Consider the following 9,090-nt stretch of genomic DNA (forward strand, 5'->3'; position numbering starts at 1 on the left):
TGCAATTGGTTCAATTACTGATTTGAAAATTTTGAGCCAAATGCCAATTGGGATTTCTATTTGGATTGATTTTTTAATGGCTCTCTCTCTCTCTCTCTCTCCCAATCTCTCTCTCTCACACTCCCAGTCTCTCTCTCACACTCCCAATCTCTCTCTCTCACTCACAGTCTCTCTCTCTCTCACACTCCGTCTCTCTCTCTCTCACGCTCCCAATCTCTCTCTCTCTCTCTCTCTCACTCCCAGTCTCTCTTTCTCTCTCACACTCCCAGTCTCTCTGTCTCTCACACTCCCAGTCTCTCTCTCTCTCTCACACTCCCAGTCTCTCTCTCTCTCACACTCCCAGTCTCTCTCTCACACTCCCAATCTCTCTCTCTCACACTCCCAGTCTCTCTCTCACACTCCCAATCTCTCTCTCACTCACAGTCTCTCTCTCTCACACTCCGTCTCTCTCTCTCTCACGCTCCCAATCACTCTCTCTCTCTCTCTCACTCCCAGTCTCTCTTTCTCTCTCACACTCCCAGTCTCTCTCTCTCTCACACTCCCAGTCTCTCTCTCTCTCACACTCCCAGTCTCTCTCTCACACTCCCAATCTCCCTCTCTCTCACTCCCAATCTCTCTCTCTCACACTCCCAGTCTCTCTCTCACACTCCCAGTCTCTCTCTCTCACTCCCAGTCTCTCTCTCTCTCACACTCCCAGTCTCTCTCTCTCTCACACTCCCAGTCTCTCTCTCTCTCACACTCCCAATCTCTCTCTCTCACACACTCCCAGTCTCTCTCACACTCCCAGTCTCTCTCTCTCACACTCCCAATCTCTCTCTCTCTCACACTCCCAATCTCTCTCTCTCTCTCACACTCCCAATCTCTCTCTCTCACACTCCCAGTCTCTCTCTCTCTCTCTCACACTCCCAATCTGTCTCTCTCTCTCACACTCCCAATCTCTCTCTCTCTCACTCCCAATCTCTCTCACTCACACTCCCAATCTCTCTCTCTCTCACACTCCCAATCTCTCTCTCACTCCCAATCTCTCTCTCACTCCCAATCTCTCTCACACTCCCAATCTCTCTCTCTCTCACTCCCAGTCTCTCTCTCTCTCACACTCCCAATCTCTCTCTCTCACACTCCCAATCTCTCTCTCACACACTCCCAATCTCTCTCTCTCTCACACTCCCAATCTCTCTCTCTCACACTCCCAATCTCTCTCTCTCACTCCCAGTCTCTCTCTCTCTCTCTCACTCTCACTCCCAGTCTCTCTCTCTCTCACACTCCCAATCTCTCTCTCTCACACTCCCAATCTCTCTCTCTCACACTCCCAGTCTCTCTCTCTCTCACACTCCCAATCTCTCTCTCTCTCACACTCCCAATCTCTCTCTCTCACACTCCCAATCTCTCTCTCTCACTCCCAGTCTCTCTCTCTCTCTCTCACTCTCACTCCCAATCTCTCTCTCTCACACTCCCAATCTCTCTCTCTCACACTCCCAATCTCTCTCTCTCACTCCCAATCTCTCTCTCTCACACTCCCAGTCTCTCTCTCACACTCCCAGTCTCTCTCCCTCTCACACTCCCAATCTCTCTCTCTCTCACACTCCCAATCTCTCTCTCTCTCACACTCCCAGTCTCTCTCTCTCTCTCTCGCTCTCTCACACTCCCAATCTCTCTCTCACACTCCCAGTCTCTCCCTCTCACACACTCCCAATCTCTCTCTCTCACACTCCCAATCTCTCTCTCTCTCACTCCCAATCTCTCTCTCTCTCTCTCTCACACTCCCAATCTCTCTCTCTCACACTCCCAATCTCTCTCTCTCTCTCTCACTCACTCCCAGTCTCTCTCTCTCTCACACTCCCAGTCTCTCTCACACTCCCAATCTCTCTCTCTCTCTCACACTCCCAGTCTCTCTCTCTCACACTCCCAGTCTCTCTCTCTCACACTCCCAATCTCTCTCTCTCACACTCCCAATCTCTCTCTCTCACGCACTCCCAATCTCTCTCTCTCACTCCGTCTCTCTCTCTCTCACACTCCATCTCTCTCTCTCACGCTCCCAATCTCTCTCTCTCACACTTCCAGTTTCTCTCTCTCTCACACTCCCAGTCTCTCTCTCTCTCACACTCCCAATCTCTCTCTCTCACTCCCAGTCTCTCTCATACTCCCAGTCTCTCTCTCTCACTCCCAATCTCTCTCTCTCACACTCCCAATCTCTCTCTCTCTCTCACTCCCAATCTCTCTCTCTCACACTCCCAATCTCTCTCTCTCTCACACTCCCAATCTCTCTCTCTCTCACACTCCCAATCTCTCTCTCTCTCACACTCCCAATCTCTCTCTCTCTCTCACTCCCAACCTCTCTCTCTCACACTCCCAATCTCTCTCTCTCTCACACTCCCAATCTCTCTCTCTCCCTCACACTCCCAATCTCTCTCTCACACTCCCAATCTCTCTCTCACACTCCCAATCTCTCTCTCTCTCACACTCCCAATCTCTCTCACTCCCAGTCTCTCTCTCACACTCCCAATCACTCTCTCTCTCACACTCCCAATCTCTCTCTCTCTCTCACACTCCCAATCTCTCTCTCTCTCTCACACTCCCAATCTCTCTCTCTCTCTCGCACTGCCAGTCTCTCTCTCTCACACACTCCCAGTCTCTCTCTCACTCCCAATCTCTCTCTCTCTCACACTCCCAATCTCTCTCTCTCTCACACTCCCAATCTCTCTCTCTCTCACACTCCCAATCTCTCTCTCTCTCACACTCCCAATCGCTCTCTCTCTCACACTCCCAATCTCTCTCTCTCTCACACTCCCAATCTCTCTCTCTCTCACACTCCCAGTCTCTCTCTCACACTCCCAGTCTCTCTCTCTCTCACACTCCCAATCTCTCTCTCTCACACTCCCAATGTCTCTCTCTCACACTCCGAATCTCTCTCTCACACTCCCAGTCTCTCCCTCTCTCACACTCCCAATCTCTCTCTCTCTTACACTCCCAATCTCTCTCTCTCTTACACTCCCAATCTCTCTCTCTCACACTCCCAATCTCTCTCTCTCACTCCCAGTCTCTCTCTCTCACTCTCACTCCCAGTCTCTCTCTCTCACACTCCCAGTCTCTCTCTCACACTCCCAATCTCTCTCTCTCACACTCCCAGTCTCTCTCTCTCTCACACTCCCAATCTCTCTCTCACACTCCCAATCTCTCTCTCACACTCCCAATGTCCCTCTCTCTCACACTCCCAATCTCTCTCTCTCACACTCCCAATCTCTCTCTCTCACACTCCCAATCTCTCTCTCTCACACTCCCAATCTCTCTCTCTCTCTCACTCCCAATCTCTCTCTCTCTCACTCCCAATCTCTCTCTCTCACACTCCCAATCTCTCTCTCTCTCACTCCCAGTCTCTCTCTCTCACTCCCAATCTCTCTCTCTCTCTCTCACACTCCCAATCTCTCTCTCTCACACTCCCAATCTCTCTCTCTCTCTCTCTCACTCACTCCCAGTCTCTCTCTCTCTCACACTCCCAGTCTCTCTCTCACTCCCAATCTCTCTCTCACACTCCCAATCTCTCTCTCTCACAGTCCCAATCTCTCTCTCTCACACTCCCAGTCTCTCTCTCTCACACTCCCAATCGCTCTCTCTCACACTCCAATCTCTCTCTCTCACACTCCCAGTCTCTCTCTCACACTCCCAGTCTCTCTCTCTCTCACACTCCCAATCTCTCTCTCACAATCCCAATCTCTCTCTCTCACACTCCCAATCTCTCTCTCACTCCCAATCTCTCACACTCCCAATCTCTCTGTCTCTTACACTCCCAATCTCTCTCTCTCTCACTCCCAATCTCTCTCTCTCACACTCCCAATCTCTCTCTCTCTCTCACTCGCACTCTCTCTCTCACACTCCCAGTCTCTCTCTCACACTCCCAGTCTCTCTCTCTCTCACACTCCCAATCTCTCTCTCTCACTCCCAATCTCTCTCTCACACTCCCAATCTCTCTCTCACACTCCCAATCTCTCTCTCACACTCCCAATCTCTCTCTCTCTCTCACACTCCCAATCTCTCTCTCTCTCTCACACTCCCAATCTCTCTCTCTCTCTCACACTCCCAATCTCTCTCTCTCACACTCCCAGTCTCTCTCTCTCTCTCTCACACTCCCAATCTGTCTCTCTCTCTCACACTCCCAATCTGTCTCTCTCTCTCACACTCCCAATCTCTCTCACTCACACTTACAATCTCTCTCTCTCTCACACTCCCAATCTCTCTCACACACCCAATCTCTCTCTCACTCCCAATCTCTCTCACACTCCCAATCTCTCTCTCACACTCCCAATCTCTCTCTCTCACACTCCCAATCTCTCTCTCTCTCACACTCCCAATCTCTCTCTCTCTCTCACACTCCCAATCTCTCTCTCTCTCACACTCCCAATCTCTCTCTCTCTCACACTCCCAATCTCTCTCTCTCTCACTCCCAATCTCTCTCTCTCTCACACTCCCAATCTCTCTCTCTCTCACACTCCCAATCTCTCTCTCTCTCACACTCCCAGTCTCTCTCTCTCTCACTCCCAGTCTCTCTCTCTCTCACACTCCCAATCTCTCTCTCTCACACTCCCAATCTCTCTCTCACACTCCCAGTCTCTCTCTCACACTCCCAGTCTCTCTCTCTCTCACACTCCCAATCTCTCTCTCTCACACTCCCAATCTCTCTCTCTCACACTCCCAGTCTCTCTCTCTCTCACACTCCCAATCTCTCTCTCTCTCACACTCCCAATCTCTCTCTCTCACACTCCCAATCTCTCTCTCTCACTCCCAGTCTCTCTCTCTCTCTCTCTCACTCTCACTCCCAGTCTCTCTCTCTCACAATCCCAATCTCTCTCTCTCACTCCCAATCTCTCTCTCTCTCTCACACTCCAAATCTCTCTCTCTTACACTCCCAATCTCTCTCTCTCACACTCCCAATCTCTCTCTCTCACACTCTCAATCTCTCTCTCTCACTCCCAATCTCTCTCTCTCACACTCCCAGTCTCTCTCTCACACTCCCAGTCTCTCTCCCTCTCACACTCCCAATCTCTCTCTCTCTCACACTCCCAATCTCTCTCTCTCTCCCACTCCCAATCTCTCTCTCTCACACTCCCAATCTCTCTCTCTCACACTCCCAGTCTCTCTCTCTCTCTCTCTCACTCCCAATCTCTCTCTCTCTCACTCCCAGTCTCTCTCTCTCACACTCCCAATCTCTCTCTCTCACTCCCAATCCCTCTCTCTCTCACACTCCCAATCTCTCTCTCTCTTACACTCCCAATCTCTCTCTCTCACACTCCCAATCTCTCTCTCTCACACTCCCAATCTCTCTCTCTCTCTCTCTCACTCACTCCCAGTCTCTCTCTCTCTCACACTCCCAGTCTCTCTCTCACTCCCAATCTCTCTCTCACACTCCCAATCTCTCTCTCTCACAGTCCCAATCTCTCTCTCTCACACTCCCAGTCTCTCTCTCTCACACTCCCAATCGCTCTCTCTCACACTCCCAATCTCTCTCTCTCACACTCCCAGTCTCTCTCTCACACTCCCAGTCTCTCTCTCTCTCACACTCCCAATCTCTCTCTCTCACAATCCCAATCTCTCTCTCTCACACTCCCAGTCTCTTTCTCTCTCACACTCCCAATCTCTCTCACTTTCTGACACTCCCAATCTCTCTCTCTCACACTCCCAATCTCTCTCTCTCACACTCCCAATCTCTCTCTCACTCCCAATCTCTCACACTCCCAATCTCTCTCTCTCTTACACTCCCAATCTCTCTCTCTCTCACTCCCAATCTCTCTCTCTCACACTCCCAATCTCTCTCTCTCTCTCACTCGCACTCTCTCTCTCACACTCCCAGTCTCTCTCTCACACTCCCAGTCTCTCTCTCTCTCACACTCCCAATCTCTCTCTCTCACTCCCAATCTCTCTCTCACACTCCCAATCTCTCTCTCACACTCCCAATCTCTCTCTCTCTCTCTCACACTCCCAATCTCTCTCTCTCTCTCACACTCCCAATCTCTCTCTCTCACACTCCCAGTCTCTCTCTCTCTCTCTCACACTCCCAATCTGTCTCTCTCTCTCACACTCCCAATCTGTCTCTCTCTCTCACACTCCCAATCTCTCTCACTCACACTTACAATCTCTCTCTCTCTCACACTCCCAATCTCTCTCACACTCCCAATCTCTCTCTCACTCCCAATCTCTCTCACACTCCCAATCTCTCTCTCTCACACTCCCAATCTCTCTCTCTCTCACACTCCCAATCTCTCTCTCTCTCTCACACTCCCAATCTCTCTCTCTCTCACACTCCCAATCTCTCTCTCTCACACTCCCAATCTCTCTCTCTCTCACTCCCAATCTCTCTCTCTCTCACACTCCCAATCTCTCTCTCTCTCACACTCCCAATCTCTCTCTCTCTCACACTCCCAGTCTCTCTCTCTCTCACTCCCAGTCTCTCTCTCTCTCACACTCCCAATCTCTCTCTCTCACACTCCCAATCTCTCTCTCACACTCCCAGTCTCTCTCTCACACTCCCAGTCTCTCTCTCTCTCACACTCCCAATCTCTCTCTCTCACACTCCCAATCTCTCTCTCTCACACTCCCAGTCTCTCTCTCTCTCACACTCCCAATCTCTCTCTCTCTCACACTCCCAATCTCTCTCTCTCACACTCCCAATCTCTCTCTCTCACTCCCAGTCTCTCTCTCTCTCTCTCTCTCACTCTCACTCCCAGTCTCTCTCTCTCACAATCCCAATCTCTCTCTCTCACTCCCAATCTCTCTCTCTCTCTCTCACACTCCAAATCTCTCTCTCTTACACTCCCAATCTCTCTCTCTCACACTCCCAATCTCTCTCTCTCACACTCTCAATCTCTCTCTCTCACTCCCAATCTCTCTCTCTCACACTCCCAGTCTCTCTCTCACACTCCCAGTCTCTCTCCCTCTCACACTCCCAATCTCTCTCTCTCTCACACTCCCAATCTCTCTCTCTCTCCCACTCCCAATCTCTCTCTCTCACACTCCCAATCTCTCTCTCTCACACTCCCAGTCTCTCTCTCTCTCTCTCTCACTCCCAATCTCTCTCTCTCTCACTCCCAGTCTCTCTCTCTCACACTCCCAATCTCTCTCTCTCACTCCCAATCCCTCTCTCTCTCACACTCCCAATCTCTCTCTCTCTTACACTCCCAATCTCTCTCTCTCACACTCCCAATCTCTCTCTCACACTCCCAATCTCTCTCTCTCTCTCTCTCACTCACTCCCAGTCTCTCTCTCTCTCACACTCCCAGTCTCTCTCTCACTCCCAATCTCTCTCTCACACTCCCAATCTCTCTCTCTCACAGTCCCAATCTCTCTCTCTCACACTCCCAGTCTCTCTCTCTCACACTCCCAATCGCTCTCTCTCACACTCCCAATCTCTCTCTCTCACACTCCCAGTCTCTCTCTCACACTCCCAATCTCTCTCACTCTCTGACACTCCCAATCTCTCTCTCTCACACTCCCAATCTCTCTCTCTCACACTCCCAATCTCTCTCTCACTCCCAATCTCTCACACTCCCAATCTCTCTCTCTCTTACACTCCCAATCTCTCTCTCTCTCACTCCCAATCTCTCTCTCTCACACTCCCAATCTCTCTCTCTCTCTCACTCGCACTCTCTCTCTCACACTCCCAGTCTCTCTCTCACACTCCCAGTCTCTCTCTCTCTCACACTCCCAATCTCTCTCTCTCACTCCCAATCTCTCTCTCACACTCCCAATCTCTCTCTCACACTCCCAATCTCTCTCTCACACTCCCAATCTCTCTCTCTCTCTCACACTCCCAATCTCTCTCTCTCACACTCCCAGTCTCTCTCTCTCTCTCTCACACTCCCAATCTGTCTCTCTCTCTCACACTCCCAATCTGTCTCTCTCTCTCACACTCCCAATCTCTCTCACTCACACTTACAATCTCTCTCTCTCTCACACTCCCAATCTCTCTCACACTCCCAATCTCTCTCTCACTCCCAATCTCTCTCACACTCCCAATCTCTCTCTCACACTCCCAATCTCTCTCTCTCACACTCCCAATCTCTCTCTCTCTCACACTCCCAATCTCTCTCTCTCTCTCACACTCCCAATCTCTCTCTCTCTCACACTCCCAATCTCTCTCTCTCTCACACTCCCAATCTCTCTCTCTCTCACTCCCAATCTCTCTCTCTCTCACACTCCCAATCTCTCTCTCTCTCACACTCCCAATCTCTCTCTCTCTCACACTCCCAGTCTCTCTCCAATTCCAATTCCAATTCCAATTAAAATGCTTTATTGGCATGAAAGTTTACAGAGAACCATATTGCCAAAGCTTACATAGCAAAAAGGTACAGTTTTCCAACATTCTGTAGGTGTCAATCGATTTGACATTTGTTGGGTACATACAATATTACTTTTAAACAATATTAATTTTAAACAGTCTTTGTACTTCATTTGGTACGTTCAATATTAATTTTAAACAGTCTTAATTTTAAACAGTCTCTCTCTCTCACTCCCAGTCTCTCTCTCTCTCACACTCCCAATCTCTCTCTCTCACACTCCCAATCTCTCTCTCACACTCCCAGTCTCTCTCTCACACTCCCAGTCTCTCTCTCTCTCACACTCCCAATCTCTCTCTCTCACACTCCCAATTTCTCTCTCTCACACTCCCAGTCTCTCTCTCTCTCACACTCCCAATCTCTCTCTCTCTCACACTCCCAATCTCTCTCTCTCACACTCCCAATCTCTCTCTCTCACTCCCAGTCTCTCTCTCTCTCTCTCACTCTCACTCCCAGTCTCTCTCTCTCACAATCCCAATCTCTCTCTCTCACTCCCAATCTCTCTCTCTCTCTCACACTCCAAATCTCTCTCTCTTACACTCCCAATCTCTCTCTCTCACACTCCCAATCTCTCTCTCTCACACTCTCAATCTCTCTCTCTCACTCCCAATCTCTCTCTCTCACACTCCCAGTCTCTCTCTCACACTCCCAGTCTCTCTCCCTCTCACACTCCCAATCTCTCTCTCTCTCACACTCCCAATCTCTCTCTCTCTCCCACTCCCAATCTCTCTCTCTCACACTCCCAATCTCTCTCTCTCACACTCCC

The sequence above is a fragment of the Somniosus microcephalus genome, chromosome 4, assembly GCF_052327205.1.
Source record: "Somniosus microcephalus isolate GS21.2 chromosome 4, FLI_Smic_1.0, whole genome shotgun sequence".
NCBI classification, from domain to species: Eukaryota; Metazoa; Chordata; class Chondrichthyes; order Squaliformes; family Somniosidae; genus Somniosus; species Somniosus microcephalus.